Below are 18,947 nucleotides of genomic sequence, written 5' to 3' on the forward strand. Positions count from 1 at the left end.
AAATTGCGAGGAGATGAGATTTGTGAATAGGAACCTGCTATAGGTTGAAGATCCTCCTCGGCAATGGTGCCAAAAATTCGCACGTGGCCAGGAGACTGTCTTGACTTGATCCTCCTCGACAACGGCGCCAGAAATTCCTTTTGTTGCGGCTTGAAGCTACGTCGGTATTTCCCCAAAGAGGAAGGGATGATGCAGCATAGCGGCGGTAGGTATTTCCCTCAGTTATGAGACCAAGGTTATCGAACCAGTAGGAGAACCAAGCAACACAACATAAACAGCACCTGCACACAAATAACAACTACTCGCAACCTGACGTGTAAAAGGGGTTGTCAATCCCTTTCGGGTAGCGGCGCCCCAAGATAGGTGAACGGACGTGAATAAATTATAGTGGATTGATAGATCGAACGCCAAATAAAATAAATAAGAATAAAACGCAACAAGGTATTTTTGTAATTTTGGTTTAATAGATCTGAAAATAAAAGAAAATAAAAATAGATCGCAAAGGCAAATAATATGAGAAAGAAACCCGGGAGCCGTAGGTTTCACTAGTGGATTCTCTCGAGAAAAATAGCAAACGGTGGGTGAACAAATTACTGTAGGGCGATTGATAGAACTTCAAATAATCATGACGATATCTAGGCAATGATCATTACATAGGCATCACGTCCAAGATTAGTAGACCGACTCCTACCTGCATCTACTACTATTACTCCACACATCGACCGCTATCGAGCATGCATCTAGTGTATTAAGTTCATGGAGAATCGGAGTAATGCAATAAGAACAATGACATAATGTAGACAAGATATATCTATGTAGAGATAGACCCCATCATTTTATCCTTAGTAGCAACGATACATACGTGTCAGTTCCCCTTCTGTCACTGGGATCAAGCACCGTAAGATCGAACCCACTACAAAGCACCTCTTCCCATTGCAAGATAAATAGATCAAGTTGGACAAACAATATCCAAATATCGGAGAAGAAATACGAGGCTATAAGCAATCATGCATAAAATAGATCAAAGAAAATCAAATACTTTCATGGATATAAAAAGATAGATCTGATTATAAACTCAAAGTTCATCTGATCCCAATAAACACACCGCAAAAAGAGTTACATCATACGGATCTCCAAGATACCATTGTATTGAGAATTCAGCAAGAGAGAGGAAGCCATCTAGCTACTAACTACGGACCCAAAGGTCTACAAAGAACTATTTGTTGGGTTTCGTAAGAATTTCAAAAAAAATCCTATGCACACGCAAGATCATGGTGATGTATAGCAACGAGAGGGGAGAGTGTGATCTACGTACCCTTGTAGATCGACAACAGAAGCGTTAACTTGGTTGATGTAGTCGTACGTCTTCACGTCCCGACCGATCAAGCACCGAAACTATGGCACCTCCGAGTTGTAGCACACGTTCAGCTCGATGACGATCCCCGGACTACGATCCAGCAAAGTGTCGGGGATGAGTTCCGTCTGCACAACGGCGTGCTGACGATCTTGATGTATTACCGTCGCAGGGCTTCGCCTAAGCACCGCTACAATATTATCGAGGACTAAGGTGGAAGGGGGCACCGCACACGGCTAAGAATATGATCACGTGGATCAACTTGTCTCTAGGGGTGCCCCTTGTCTCCGTATATAAAGGCTCAAAGGAGGGGGGCCGGCTGGGCGGCCATCATAGGGCGCGCCAGGAGGAGTCCTACTCCCTCCGGGAGTAGGACTCCCCCCTTTCCTAGTTGGAATAGGATTCGTGAAGGGGGGAAAGAGAGAGAGAAGGAAGGGGCGTCGGCCCCCTCTCTCCTTGTCCTATTCGGACTAGGGGGAGGGGCACGCGGCCCATCCCTGGCCACCTCTCCTATCTCCCACTAAGGCCCACTAAGGCCCATATACCTCCCGGGGGGTTCCGGTAACCTCCCGGTAACCCGGTAAAATCCCGATTTCACCCGGAACGCTTCCGATATCCAATATATCAATCTTTATGTCTCGACCATTTCGAGACTCCTCGTCATGTCTGTGATCACATCCGGGACTCCGAACAAACTTCAGTACATCAAAATGCATAAACTCATAATATAACTGTCATCATAACCTTAAGCGTGCGGACCCTACGGGTTCGAGAACAATGTAGACATTACCGAGACACGTCTCCGGTCAATAACCAATAGCGGAACCTGGATGCTCATATTGGCTCCTACATATTCTAAGAAGATCTTTTATCGGTCAGACCGCATAACAACATACGTTGTTCCCTTTGTCATCGGTATGTTACTTGCCCGAGATTCGATCGTCGGTATCCAATACCTAGTTCAATCTCATTACCGGCAAGTCTCTTTACTCGTTCCGTAATACATCATCCCGCAACTAACTCATTAGTTGCAATGCTTGCAAGGCTTAAGTGATGTGCATTACCGAGAGGGCCCAGAGATACCTCTCCGACAATCGGAGTGACAAATCCTAATCTCGAAATACGCCAACCCAACATGTACCTTTGGGGACACCTGTAGAGCTCCTTTATAATCACCCAGTTACGTTGTGACGTTTGGTAGCACACAAAGTGTTCCTCCGGCAAACGGGAGTTGCATAATCTCATAGTCATAGGAACATGTATAAGTCATGAAGAAAGTAATAGCAACATACTAAACGATCGGGTGCTAAGCTAATGGAATGGGTCATGTCAATCAGATCATTCAACTAATGATGTGATCGCGTTAATCAAATGACAACTCTTTGTCCATGGTTAGGAAACATAACCATCTTTGATTAATGAGCTAGTCAAGTAGAGGCATACTAGTGACACTCTGTTTGTCTATGTATTCACACATGTATTATGTTTCCGGTTAATACAATTCTAGCATGAATAATAAACATTTATCATGATATAAGGAAATAAATAATAACTTTATTATTGCCTCTAGGGCATATTTCCTTCAGTCTCCCACTTGCACTAGAGTCAATAATCTAGATTACACAGTAATGATTCTAACACCCATGGAGCCTTGGTGCTGATCATGTTTTGCTCGTGGAAGAGGCTTAGTCAACGGGTCTGCTACATTCAGATCCGTATGTATCTTGCAAATCTCTATGTCTCCCACCTGGACTAGATCCCGGATGGAATTGAAGCGTCTCTTGATGTGCTTGGTTCTCTTGTGAAATCTAGATTCCTTTGCCAAGGCAATTGCACCAGTATTGTCACAAAAGATTTTCATTGGACCCCAAGCACTAGGTATGACACCTAGATCGGATATGAACTCCTTCATCCAGACTCCTTCGTTTGCTGCTTCCGAAGCAGCTATGTACTCCGCTTCACATGTAGATCCCGCCACGACGCTTTGTTTAGAACTGCACCAACTGACAGCTCCACCGTTTAATGTAAACATGTATCCGGTTTGCGATTTAGAATCGTCCGGATCAGTGTCAAAGCTTGCATTAATGTAACCGTTTACGATGAGCTCTTTGTCACCTCCATATATGAGAAACATATCCTTAGTCCTTTTCAGGTACTTCAGGATGTTCTTGACCGCTGTCCAGTGATCCACTCCTGGATTACTTTGGTACCTCCCTGCTAGACTTATAGCAAGACACACATCAGGTCTGGTACACAACATTGCATACATGATAGAGCCTATGGCTGAAGCATAGGGAACATCTTTCATTTTCTCTCTATCTTCTGTAGTGGTCGGGCATTGAGTCTGACTCAACTTCACACCTTGTAACACAGGCAAGAACCCTTTCTTTGCTTGATCCATTTTGAACTTCTTCAAAACTTTGTCAAGGTATGTGCTTTGTGAAAGTCCAATTAAGCGTCTTGATCTATCTCTATAGATCTTAATGCCTAATATGTAAGCAGCTTCACCGAGGTCTTTCATTGAAAAACTATTATTCAAGTATCCCTTTATGCTATCCAGAAATTCTATATCATTTCCAATCAGTAATATGTCATCCACATATAATATCAGAAATGCTACAGAGCTCCCGCTCACTTTCTTGTAAATACACGCTTCTCTGAAAGTCTGTATAAAACCAAATGCTTTGATCACACTATCAAAGCATTTATTCCAACTCCGAGAGGCTTGCACCAGTCCATAAATGGATCGTTGGAGCTTGCATACATTGTTAGCTCCCTTTGGATTGACAAAACCTTCTGGTTGCATCATATACAACTCTTCTTCCAGAAATCCATTCAGGAATGCAGTTTTGACATCCATCTGCCAAATTTCATAATCATAAAATGCGGCAATTGCTAACATGATTCGGACAAACTTAAGCATCACTACGGGTGAGAAGGTCCCATCGTAGTCAATCCCTTGAACTTGCCGAAAACCTTCTGCGACAAGTCGAGCTTTGTAGACAGTAATATTACCGTCGGCGTCAGTCTTCTTCTTGAAGATCCATTTATTCTCAATCGCTTGCCGATCATTGGGCAAGTCAACCAAAGTCCATACTTTGTTCTCATACATGGATCCCATCTCAGATTTCATGGCTTCAAGCCATTTTGCGGAATCTGGGCTCACCATCGCTTCTTCATAGTTCGTAGGTTCATCATGATCTAGTAGCATGACTTCCAGAACAGGATTACCGTACCACTCTGGCGCGGATCTCACTCTGGTTGATCTACAAGGTTCAGTAGTATCTTGTTCTGAAGTTTCCTGATCATTATCATTAGCTTCCTCACTAATTGGTGTAGGTGTCACAGAAACAGGTTTCTGTGATGCACTACTTTCCAATAAGGGAGCAGGTACAGTTACCTCGTCAAGTTCTACTTTCCTCCCACTCACTTCTTTCGAGAGAAACTCCTTCTCCAGAAAGTTTCCGAACTTAGCAACAAAAGTCTTTCCTTCGGATCTGTGATAGAAGGTGTATCCAATAGTCTCCTTTGTATATCCTATGAAGACACATTTCTCCGATTTGGGTTCGAGCTTATCAGGTTGAAGCTTTTTCACATAAGCATCGCAGCCCCAAACTTCCAAAAACGACAACTTTGGTTTCTTGCCAAACCATAGTTCATAAGGCGTCGTCTCAACGGATTTTGATGGTGCCCTATTTAACGTGAATGCGGCCGTCTCTAAAGCATAACCCCAAAACGATAGCGGTAAATCAGTAAGAGACATCATAGATCGCACCATATCTAGTAAAGTACGATTACGACGTTCGGACACACCATTATGTTGTGGTGTTCCGGGTGGCGTGAGTTGCGAAACTATTCCGCATTGTTTCAAATGTACACCAAACTCGTAACTCAAATATTCTCCTCCACGATCAGATCATAGAAACTTTATTTTCTTGTTACGATGATTTTCAACTTCACTCTGAAATTCTTTGAACTTTTCAAACGTTTCAGACTTATGTTTCATTAAGTAGATATACCCATATCTGCTTAAGTCATCCGTGAAGGTGAGAAAATAACGATATCCGCCACGAGCCTCTACATTCATCGGACCACATACATCTTTATGTATGATTTCCAACAAATCTGTTGCTCTCTCCATAGTACCGGAGAACGGCGTTTTAGTCATCTTGCCCATGAGGCACGGTTCGCAAGTACCAAGTGATTCATAATCAAGTGGTTCCAAAAGTCCATCAGTATGGAGTCTCTTCATGCGCTTTACACCGATATGACCTAAACGGCAGTGCCACAAATAAGTTGCACTATCATTATCAACTCTGCATCTTTTGGCTTCAACATTATGAATATGTGTGTCACTACTATCGAGATTCAATAAGAATAGACCATTCTTCAAGGGTGCATGACCATAAAAGATATTACTCATATAAATAGAACAACCATTATTCTCTGATTTAAATGAATAACCGTCTCGCATCAAACAAGATCCAGATATAATGTTCATGCTTAACGCTGGCACCAAATAACAATTATTTAGGTCTAATATTAATCCCGAAGGTAGATGTAGAGGTAGCGCGCCGACCGTGATCACATCGACTTTGGAACCATTTCCCACGCGCATCGTCACCTCGTCCTTAGCCAATCTTCGCTTAATCCATAGTCCCTGTTTCGAGTTGCAAATATTAGCAACAGAACCAGTATCAAATACCTAGGTGCTACTGCGAGCATTAGTAAGGTACACATCAATAACATGTATATCACATATACCTTTGTTCACCTTGCCATCCTTCCTATCCGCCAAATACTTGGGGCAGTTCCGCTTCGAGTGACCAGTCTGCTTGCAGTAGAAGCACTCAGTTTCAGGCTTAGGTCCAGACTTGGGTTTCTTCTCTCAAGCAGCAACTTGCTTGCTGTTCTTCTTGAAGTTCCCCCCTTTGCCCTTTTTCTTGAAACTAGTGGTCTTGTTGACCATCAACACTTGATGCTCCTTCTTGATTTCTACCTCCGCAGCTTTCAGCATTGCGAAGAGCTCGGGAATAGTCTTATTCATCCCTTGCATATTATAGTTCATCACGAAGCTCTTGTAGCTTGGTGGAAGTGATTGGAGAATTTTGTCAATGACGCTATCATCCAGAAGATTAACTTCCAGTTGAATCAAGTGATTACAATACCCAGACATCTTGAGTATATGCTCACTGACAGAACTGTTCTCCTCGATCTTGCAGCTATAGAACTTATTGGAGACTTCATATCTCTCAATCTGGGCATTTGCTTGAAATATTAACTTCAACTCCTGGAACATCTCATATGCCCCATGACGTTCAAAACATCGTTGAAGTCCCGGTTCTAAGCCGTAAAGCATGGCACATTGAACTATCGAGTAGTCATCAGCTTTGCTCTGCCAGGTGTTGCTCCAGTAGCAGGCATGGCACCCAGCGGTGCTTCCAGGACATAATTCTTCTGTGCAGCAATGAGGATAATCCTCAAGTTACGGACCCAGTCTGTGTAATTGCTACCATCATCTTTCAACTTTGCTTTCTCAAGGAACGCGTTAAAATTCAATGGAACAACAGCACGGGCCATCTATCTACAATCAAACATACATAAGCAAGATACTATCAGGTAGTAAGTTCATGATAAATTTAGGTTCAATTAATCATATTACTTAAAGAACTCCCACTTAGATAGACATCCCTCTAATCCTCTAAGTGATTACATGATCCAAGTCAACTAAACCATGTCCGATCATCACGTGAGATGGAGTAGTTTCATTGGTGAACATCACTATGTTGATCATATCTACTATATGATTCACACTCGACCTTTCGGTATCCATGTTCCGAGGCCATATCTGTATATGCTTGGCTCGTCAAGTATAACCTGAGTATTCCGCGTGTGCAACTGTTTTGCACCCGTTGTATTTGAACGTAGAGCCTATCACACCCGATCATCACGTGGTGTCTCAGCACGAAGAACTTTCGCAACGGTGCATACTCAGGGAGAACACTTCTTGATAATTAGTGAGAGATCATCTTATAATGCTACCGCCAATCAAAGCAAGATAAGATGCATCAAAGATAAACATCACATGCAATCAATATAAGTGATATGATATGGCCATCATCATCTTGTGCTTGTGATCTCCATCTCCGAAGCACCGTCATGATCACTATCGTCACCGACGCGACACCTTGATCTCCATCGTAGCATCGTTGTCGTCTCGCCAATCTTATGCTTCCACGACTATCGCTACCGCTTAGTGATAAAGTAAAGCATTATAGCGCGATTGCATTGCATACAATAAAGCGACAACCATATGGCTCCTGCCAGTTGCCGATAACTCGGTTACAAAACATGATCATCTCATACAATAAAATTTAGCATCATGTCTTGACCATATCACATCACAACATGCCCTGCAAAAACAAGTTAGACGTCCTCTACTATGTTGTTGCAAGTTTTACGTGGCCGCTACGGGCTTAAGCAAGAACCAATCTTACCTACGCATCAAAACCACAACGATAGTTTGTCAAGTTGGTGTTGTTTTAACCTTCGCAAGGACCGGGCATAGCCACACTCGGTTCAACTAAAGTTGGAGAAACTGTCATCCGCTAGCCACCTTTGTGCAAAGCACGTCGGGAGAACCGGTCTCGCGTAAGCGTACGCGTAATGTCTGTCCGGGCTGCTTCATCCAACAATACCGCCAAACCAAAGTATGACATGCTGGTAAGCAGTATGACTTATGTCGCCCACAACTCACTTGTGTTCTACTCGTGCATATAACATCAACACATAAAACCTAGGCTCGGATGCCACTGTTGGGTTTCGTAGTAATTTCAAAAAAATTCCTACGCACACGCAAGATCATGGTGATGTATAGCAACGAGAGGGGAGAGTGTGATCTACGTACCCTTGTAGATCGACAACGGAAGCGTTAACTTGGTTGATGTAGTCGTACGTCTTCACGGCCCGACCGATCAAGCACCGAAACTATGGCACCTCCGAGTTCTACCACACGTTCAGCTCGATGACGATCCCCGGACTCCGATCCAGCAAAGTGTTGGGGAAGAGTTCCGTCAGCACAACGGTGTGCTGACGATCTTGATGTATTACCGTCGCAGGGCTTCGCCTAAGCACCGCTACAATATTATCGAGGACTATGGTGGAAGGGGGCACCGCACACGGCTAAGAATATGATCACGTGGATCAACTTGTCTCTAGGGTGCCCCTTGTCTCCGTATATAAAGGCTCAAAGGAGGGGGGCCAGCCGGCCATCATAGGGCGTGCCAGGAGGAGTCCTACTCCCTCCGGGAGTAGGACTCCCCCCTTTCCTAGTTGGAATAGGATTCGTGAAGGGGGGAAAGAGAGAGAGAAGGAAGGGGGCGCCGGCCCCCTCTCTCCTTGTCCTATTCGGACTAAGGGGGGGAGGAGCGCGCGGCCCATCCCTGGCCACCTCTCCTATCTCCCACTAAGGCCCACTAAGGCCCATATACCTCCCGGGGGGTTCCGGTAACCTCCCGGTAATCCGGTAAAATCCTGATTTCACCCGGAATGCTTCCAATATCCAAATATAGGCTTCCAATATATCAATATTTATGTCTCGACCATTTCGAGACTCCTCGTCATGTCTATGATCACATCCGGGACTCCGAACAAACTTCGGTACATCAAAATGCAAAAACTCATAATATAACGGTCATCGTAACCTTAAGCATGCGGACCCTACGGGTTCGAGAACAATGTAGACATGACCGAGACACGTCTCCGGTCAATAACCAATAGCGGAACCTGGATGCTCATATTGGCTCCTACATATTCTACGAAGATCTTTTATCGGTCAGACCGCATAACAACATACGTTGTTCCCTTTGTCATCGGTATGTTACTTGCCCGAGATTCGATCGTCGGTATCCAATACCTAGTTCAATCTCATTACCGGCAAGTCTCTTTACTTGTTCCGTAATACATCATCCCGCAACTAACTCATTAGTTGCAATGCTTGCAAGGCTTAAGTGATGTGCATTACCGAGAGGGCCCAGAGATACCTCTCCGACAATCGGAGTGACAAATCCTAATCTCGAAATACGCCAACCCAACATGTACCTTTGGGGACACCTGTAGAGCTCCTTTATAATCACCCAGTTACGTTGTGACGTTTGGTAGCACACAAAGTGTTCCTCCGGCAAACGGGAGTTGCATAATCTCATAGTCATAGGAACATGTATAAGTCATGAAGAAAGCAATAGCAACATACTAAACGATCGGGTGCTAAGCTAATGGAATGGGTCATGTCAATCAGATCATTCAACTAATGATGTGATCCCGTTAATCAAATGACAACTCTTTGTCCATGGTTAGGAAACATAACCATCTTTGATTAATGAGCTAGTCAAGTAGAGGCATACTAGTGACACTCTGTTTGTCTATGTATTCACACATGTATTATGTTTCCGGTTAATACAATTCTAGCATGAATAATAAACATTTATCATGATATAAGGAAATAAATAATAACTTTATTATTGCCTCTAGGGCATATTTCCTTCACTATTCAAGCATCATCGGAGAGGCACCAATGGAGGTGGTGACTCCCATCCGAGATGGTGTCTAGATTGGATCTGGTGGTTCTGGACTCTGCGGTGGCTAGAATGTATTTTCGTCGACTCCCCTAGGGTTTCTAGAATATTTTGGTATTTATAGAGCAAAGAGGCGGTCCTAGGGGCACCCGAGGTCGGCACAACCCACCAGGGCGCGCCTCAGCCTCCTGGCACGCCCTAGTGGGTTCTGCTCTCCTCGGAGCACCCCCAGGCGCAGCCTTGGCCCATTGAGTGTCTTCTGGTCCAAAAAAATCTCTGTAAAGTTTCGTTGCATTTGGACTCCATTTGGTATTGATTTCCTGCGATGTAAAAAACACGCAGAAAACAACAACTGGCACTTGGCACTATGTCAATAGGTTAGTAACAAAAATGATATAAAATGACTATAAAATGACTATAAAACATCCAAGATTGATAATATAACAGCATGGAACAATCAAAAGTTATAGATACGTTGGAGACGTGTCAGCATCCCCAAGCTTAACTCTGACTCGTCCTCGAGTAAGTAAGTGATAAAAATAGAATTTTTGATGTGGAATGTTGCCTATCATGTCATATCATATTTCTTTCCTTTTATAGCATGGACAATTGGACTTTTATATTGTTCAAAGCAATAGTCTATTTTTTACATGATAACTTAAATACTCAAGCATATCAACAAGCAACCATGTCTTTCAAAATACCAACGCCAAAATAAGTTATCCCTAGCCCATTATGATCAACCATTGATCCACTCATGAAACACAATCGCATATTAGCTACACCCAATACTCAAGTACGATCATATTGCCTCCTAGTTGGTGCTTTTATAAGAGAAGATGGAGACTCAAATTCAAAAATAAAAATTGCATAAATTAAAAGAAGGGCCCTTCACAGAGGGAAGTAGGGATTTGTAGAGGTGCCAGACCTCAAAGCGAAAAATTGAGTGATAAAAACAGTTTGGGAGGTGTATCCTTCCCACCAACGAAAACGAATTAGAGTTCCCAACACTTTCCGTGCTAGATATATCATAGGCGGTTCCCAAACAGAAAATAAAGTTTATTCCTTTTTCAACCATAGTTTCACTTTCCATGGCTATCCGTATCCATGGTTGCCTTCCATACAACACTTTCGAAGGAATTTATTTGACAACATAAAGTAAATTCATTTTTCATTTTGGGACTCGGCATCCGTAATACCTTTGCCTTACTCTCGTGCAACGACAAGTGAATAAACACTCATCTTGAGAATAACACATCTAGCATGGAAAATATTAGCCACCCCTCACCGCTCCGCGAGCGAAACGAACACACAAAAGAGAAGATTATTTTTAAAATTAGAGATGGCATATACAAATTTGCTTAGAACGGCAAAAGAATACCGCATATAGGTAGATATAGTGGACTCGTGTGCCAAAACTGGTTTAAATGTTTTTGGATGCACAAGTAGAGATCATACTTAGTGCAAAATGAAGGCTAGCAAAATATTGAGAAGCGACCAACCAAGAAACAAATAATCTCATAAGCGAGCATTAAGCATAATTAACACCGAATAATGCACCACAAGTAGGATATAATTTCATTGCATAATTATTGACTTTCCTGCTTGCATAGGGAATCACAAACCTCAACACCAATATTCTTACTAAAGCATAATTAATCATCAACATAACTCACATATCACATCATCATATCTCAAAACTATTGCTAACAATCAAGTTTATTTCGTCCAATGATCTTCATGAAAGTTTTTATTATTATCCTTCTTGGATATCTATCACTTTGGAACTAATTTTTATGTGTTGCTTTTGACAAGCTCCAACAAATATAAGTGAAGATCATGAGCATAATTTTTATTTCTCTCAAATTAATTTAAATGAAGCAAGAGAGAATTTATTGAAAATTTTACTAACTCTCAAATAAATCTAAGTGAAGCAAGAGATCATTTCTTCAAAAATATTAAAGCACACCGTGGTCAAAAAGATATAAGTGAAGCACTAGAGCAAGTCCATAGCTCATAAAAATTTAAGTGAAGCATAGAGAGCAATTCTAACAAGTCATGACATAATTTTGGCTCTCTCAAATAGGTGTGTCCTGAAAGGAATCAAGACTTAAAACAAAAAATAAAATAAGCGAAGTCTCATATCATACAAGACGCTCCAAGCAAAACACATAGTATGTGACGAATAAAAGTATAGCTTCGAGTGAAATACCGATGGTCGTTAGAAGAAAGAGCGGATACCACTCGGGGCATCCCCAAGCTTAGTTGATTGCTCTCTTTGGGATAATAACTTGGGATGCCGGGGCATCCCCAATCTTAGGCTCTTCTTACTCCTTATTCCTTTATCCATCGTAAGATAACCCAAAACTTGAAAACTTCAATCACACAAAACTCAACAAAACCTTCGTGAGATCCGTTAGTAAAAGAAAGCAAATCACTACTATAAGTACTGTACCAAACCAATTCATATTTTGTTTTTGCATTATATCTACTGTATTCCAACTTTTCTATGGCAAAACCTCATCAAAGAAAACCATAGAGCCATAAAAACAAGCACACAACGCAAAGAAAACAGAATCTGTCAAAACAGAACAGTGTGTAGCAATCTGACAATTTCTAAAACTTCTGGAACTCCAAAAATTCTGAAAAATTAGGACGACCAGAGAAATTTGTATATTAATCTACTGCAAAAAGAATTGGCATTTTATCATGCTCTGGTAAACAATGAGAATTATATTCGTGAGAGCAAAAGTTTATGTTTTTCAACAAGATCAAACAACTATCACCCAAGAAGATCCTAAAGAATTTACTTGGCACAAACACTACTTAAAACACAAAAAACACAATAATAACAGTAGCACAATTGTGCAAACACTCAAGAACAGAAAGCAAAAAAGGAAAAATAAATTTTATTCATTGGATTGCCTCCCAACAAGCGCTATAGTTTTACGCCCTTAGCTAGGCATAAAGCAATGATCTATGTTTTGCCATCTTTATTTTGAGATCCATAAGATGCCCTCATGATTGATTCATATGGTGGCCTAATACTTGTTCTAGGGAATAGTTACATACCCTTCCTCAAAGGAAATAGGAACTTAATATTGCCTTCTTTCATATCAATCACGGCACCGATAGTGCGTAAAAACGGTCTACCAAGAACAATTGGACAAGACGAATTGCAATCAATATCAAGAACAATAAAATCTATGGGCACATAATTCCTATTTGCAAGAATAAGAACATCATTAATTCTTCCCATAGGCTTTTTAATAGTATAATCCGCTAGGTGCAAATTTAAAGAGCATTCTTCAAGATCGGTAGGACCAAGCACATCATATAAAGATTTCGGAATTATAGACACACTAGCACCCAAGTCTCATAAAGCAAAACACTCATAATTTTTAATCTTAACTTTGATAGTAGGTTCCCATTCATCATGCAATTTTCTAGGAATTGAAACTTCCAATTCTAATTTTTCTTCAAAAGTTTTCATCATAGCATCAACAATATGTTTAGTAAAAGCCTTATTTTGTTCATAAGCATGGGGTGAATTTATCATGGATTGTAACAAACAAATACAATCAAGCAAAGAGCAACTACCATAATTAAAGTCTTTGTAATCCAAGAGAGTGGGCACATCACTAGTTAAAGTTTTGACCTCTTCAAACCCACTTTCATCAGTTTTCTCAACAAGATTTTCACCCTCCGAATTATCGGGATGCCTTCTAGCTAAAGTTGAATCTTCTCCAGTCCCTTTTTTATCAATCTTAACTTTACTAAACAAGGAATCAATAGAAGAAACACCAATCATTTTAAGATCTTCATCACTTTTGTGAAAGTAATCACAAGAAAACGCTTTTTCTAAAAATTCTCTTTTAGTTCTAAGAATAGCGGTTCTTTTCTTACTTTCATCCATAGAAACATAAAGAGATTTAGTTGATTCATTAACCTTAGGCACAAAAAATTTCATCTTGAGATTTTCTACATCATGAGAAATTCTATCAACACTTCTAGACAAATCATCAATCTTATTAAACTTTTTTTCTGTGGGTGTGTTGAAAACTTTTTGCCTGTTGATAAATTATTTAATATTATTCTCAAGATCAGAGGTGTTCCTATTATTATAAGAAGGATTTCCATAGGAATTACCATAATTATTAGAGGAACTACTAGGAAAAGGCCTAGGATTAAAATTACCTCTATAAGCATTTTTATTGAAATTATTTCGAGAGATAAGATTCACATCTAGGGCATCACTATTTTTATCAATCAAAGTAGACAAAGGCATATTATTAAAATCAACAGGAGCACTCTTAATAACAACAAATTTCCTAAGAGCATTAACTTTTTCACTCAAAAAAGAAATTTCTTCAACCGAATTAACTTTTTACTAGTAGGAGCTCTTTCGGTATGTCATTGTGAATAATTTGCCATAATATTATCAAGCAATTTGTTGGCCTCACCCAAAGTAATTTCCATAAAAGTACCACCCGCGGTGGAATGTAAAAGATTACGAGTAACAAAATTCAACCCCGCATAAATTTTTTGTATGATCATCCAAAGATTTAACCCATGAGTTGGGCAATTCCTTAGCATCATTTTCATCCTTTCACAAGATTGTGCAACATGCTCATGTTAAAGTTGCTTGAAATTCACGATCTGGGTTCTAAGGGAAATAATTTTTGCGGGCAGAAAATACTTAGTGATAAAAGCATCTTTGCACTTATTCAAGAATCGATACTATTGCAAGGCAAAGAAGAAAACCAATTTTTTGCAGAATCACGCAAAGAAAACGGAAATTATTTCATCTTCACGACATCATTATCCACATCTTTTTTCTTTTGCATATCGCATAATTCCACGAAGGTATTAAGATGGGACGTGGCATCCTCATTAGGAGTACAGGAAAATTGATCTTTCATAAGAAGATTCAGCAAAGCAGTATTAATATCACAAGACTCCGCACTAGTGGCGGGAGGAGCAATCGGAGTGCCGATAAAATCATTTTTGTTGGTATTTGAGAAATCACATAACTTGGTGTTCTCTTGAGTCATGATGAGTACACAACAAGATTGCACTCAAAAACAGATCCAGCAAGAAAGCGGCGAGCGAAAAAGAGGGGTGAATAAAATGGCAAATTTTATGAAGTGGGGGAGAGGAAAACGAGAGGCAAATGGAAAATAATGTAAATCATGAGGAGATGAGATTTGTGATTAGCAAACTGGTATATGTTGAAGATCCTCCTTGGCAACAGCGCCAAAATTTGGCACGTGGCCGGGAGACTGTCTTGACTTGATCCTCCTCGGCAACAATGCTAGAAATTCCTTTTGACGCGGCTTGAAGCTACGTCAGTATTTCCCCAAAGAGGAAGGGATGATGCAGCACAGCGGCGGTAGGTATTTCCCTCAGTTATGAGACCAAGGTTATCGAACCAGTAGGAGAATCAAGCAACACAACGTAAACAGCACTTGCACACAAATAACAACTACTTGCAACCCGACGTGTAAAAGGGGTTGTCAATCCCTTTTGGGTAGCGGCGCCTCAAGATAGGCAAATGGGCATGAATAAATTATAGTGGATTGATAGATCCAATTCCAAATAAAACAAATAAGAATAAAACGCAACAAGGTATTTTTGTATTTTTGGTTTAATAGATCTGAATATAAAAGCAAATAAAAATAGATCACAAAGGCAAATAATATGAGAAAGAGACCCCGGGGCCTTAGGTTTCACTAGTGGCTTCTCTCGAGAAAAATAGCAAACGATGGGTGAACAAATTACTGTTGGGCAATTGATAGAACTTCAAATAATCATGATGATATCCAGGCAATGATCATTACATAGACCGACCCCTGCCTGCATCTACTACTATTACTCCACACATCGACCGCTATCCAGCATGCATCTAGTCTATTGATGTCTACTACACAACCTTCTTCTTGTAGATGTTGTTGGGCCTCCAAGTGCAGAGGTTTGTAGGACAGTAGCAAATTTCCCTCAAGTGGATGACCTAAGGTTTATCAATCCGTAGGAGGCGTAGGATGAAGATGGTCTCTCTCAAGCAACCCTGCAACCAAATAACAAAGAGTCTCTTGTGACCCCAACACACCCAATACAATGGTAAATTGTATAGGTGCACTAGTTCGGTGAAGAGATGGTGAAACAAGTGGTATATGGATAGTAGATAAAGGTATTTGTAATTTGAAATAATAAAAACAGCAAGGTAGCAAATGATAAAAGTGAGCGTAAACGGTATTGCAATGTGTGGAAATAAGGCCTAGGGTTCATACTTTCTCTAGTGTAAATTTCCTCAACAATACTGACATAATTGGATCACATAACTATCCCTCAACATCCAACAAAGAGTCACTCCAAAGTCACTAATAACGGAGAACGAACGAAGAGATTATGGTAGGGTACGAAACCACCTCAAAGTTATTCTTTCCAATCAATCCTTTGGGCTATTCCTATAAGTGTCACAAACAGCCCTAGAGTTCGTACTAGAATAACACCTTAAGACACAAATCAACCAAAACCCTAATGTCACCTAGATACTCCAATGTCACCTCAAGTATCCGTGGGTATGATTATACGATATGCATCACACAATCTCAGATTCATCTATTCAACCAACACAAAGGACCTCAAAGAGTGCCCCAAAGTTTCTACCGGAGAATCACGACGAAAACATGTGCCAACCCCTATGCATAGGTTCATGGGCGGAACCCGCAAGTTCATCACCAAAACATACATCAAGTGAATCACGTCATATCCCATTGTCACCACAGATATCCACGGTAAGACATACATCAAGTGTTCTCAAATCTTTAAAGACTCAATCCGATAAGATTACTTCAAAGGGGAAACTCAATTCATTACAAGAGAGAAGAGGGGGAGGAGAAACATAAGATCCAACTATAATAGCAAAGCTCGCGATACATCAAGATCGTATCACCTCAAGAACACGAGAGAGAGGGAGATCAAACACATAGCTACTAGTACATACCCTCAGCCCCGAGGGAGAACTACTCCCTCCTCGTCATGGAGAGCTCCGGGATGATGAAGATGGCCACCGGAGAAGGATTGCCCCTCCGGCAGGGTGCCGGAATGGGTCTAGATTGGTTTTTGGTGGCTACGGAGGCTTCTGGCGGCGGAACTCCTGATCTATTCTCTATTCTGGAAGTTTTAGGTTACGTAGGTATATATGGGTGCAGGGGTACGTCGGAGGAGCTACGGGGGCCCCACGAGGCAGGGGGCACGCCCTAGGGGGGGCGCCTCCCACCCTCGTGAGCACCTCCCGTATCTCCTGACGTGGAGTCCAAGTCTATCCGGTGGCTTTCCTTCCAAAAATAACTTCTCCAATTGATTTCGTTCCGTTTCGACTCCGTTTGATATTCCTTTTCTTCGAAACACTGAAATAGGCACAAAACAACAAATCTGGGTTGGGCTTCCGGTTAATAGGTTAGTCCCAAAAGTAATATAAAAGTGGATAATAAAGCCCAATATTGCCCAAAATAGTAGATAATATAGCATGGAGCAATCAAAAATTATAGATACGTTGGAGATGTATCAAGCATCCCCAAGCTTAATTCCTGCTCGTCCTCGAGTAGGTAAATGATAAAAACAGAATTTTTGATGCGGAGTGCTACTTGGCATAATTTCAATGTAATTCTTCTTAATTGTGATATGAATATTCAGATCCATAAGATTCCAGACAAAAGTTCATATTGACATAAAAATAATAATACTTCGAGCATACTAACTAAGCAATTATGTCTCTTCAAAATATCATGGCCAAAGAAAGCTATCCCTACAAAATCATATAGTCTGGCTATGCTCTATCTTCACCACACAAAATATTTAAATCATGCACAACCCCGATGACAAGCCAAGCAATTGTTTCATACTTTTAATGTTCTCAAACTTTTTCAATCTTCACGCAATACATGAGCGTGACCCATGGACATAGCACTATAGGTGGAATAGAATGGTGGTTGTGGCGAAGACAAAAAGGGAGAAGATAGTCTCACATCAACTAGGCGTATCAACGGGCTATGGAGATGCCCATCAATAGATATCAATGTGAGTGAGTAGGTATTGCCATGCAACGGATGCACTAGAGCTATAAATGTATGAAAGCTCAACAAAAGAAACTAAGTGGGTGTGCATCCAACTTGCTTGCTCACAAAGACCTAGGGCACTTGAGGAGGCCCAAGTTCTATAATGAAAAATTCCCACTAGTATATGAAAGTGATAACTCAAGAGACTCTCTATATGAAGAACATGGTGCTACTTTGAAGCACAAGTGTGGAAAAAGGAATAGTAGCATTGCCCCTTCTTTTTTTTGGCCTTTCTCTTTTTTTTGGCCTTTCCTTTTTTTATTTGTCCTTTATTTTTTATTTGTCCTTTCTCTTTTTTGGGGACAATGCTCTATTGAATGATGATCATCACACTTCTTATTTACTTACAACTCAAGAATTACAACTCGATACTTAGAACAAGATATGACTCTATATTTAATGCCTCCGGCGGTGTACCGGGATGTGCAATGATGCATGAGTGACATGTATGAAAGAATTATGAACGGCGGCTTTGCCACAAATACAATGTCAACTACATGATCATGCTAAGCAATATGACAATGATGAAGCGTGTCATAATAAACGAAACGGTGGAAAGTTGCATGGCAATATATCTCAGAATGGCTATGAAAATGACATGATAGGTAGGTATGGTGGCTGTTTTGAGGAAGGTATATGGTGGGTTTATGGTACCGGCGAAAGTTGCACGGTACTAGAGAGGCTAGAAATGGTGGAAGGGTGAGAGTGCGTATAATCCATGGACTCAACATTAGTCATAAAGAACTCACATACTTATTGCAAAAATCTATTAGTCATCGAAAAAAAGTACTACGCACATGCTCCTAGGGGGATAGATTGGTAGGAAAAGACCATCGCTCGTCCCCGACCGCCACTCATAAGGAAGACAATCAATAAATAAATCATGCTCCGACTTCGTTA

Source organism: Triticum dicoccoides, chromosome 6A (assembly GCF_002162155.2).
Source record: "Triticum dicoccoides isolate Atlit2015 ecotype Zavitan chromosome 6A, WEW_v2.0, whole genome shotgun sequence".
NCBI classification, from domain to species: Eukaryota; Viridiplantae; Streptophyta; class Magnoliopsida; order Poales; family Poaceae; genus Triticum; species Triticum dicoccoides.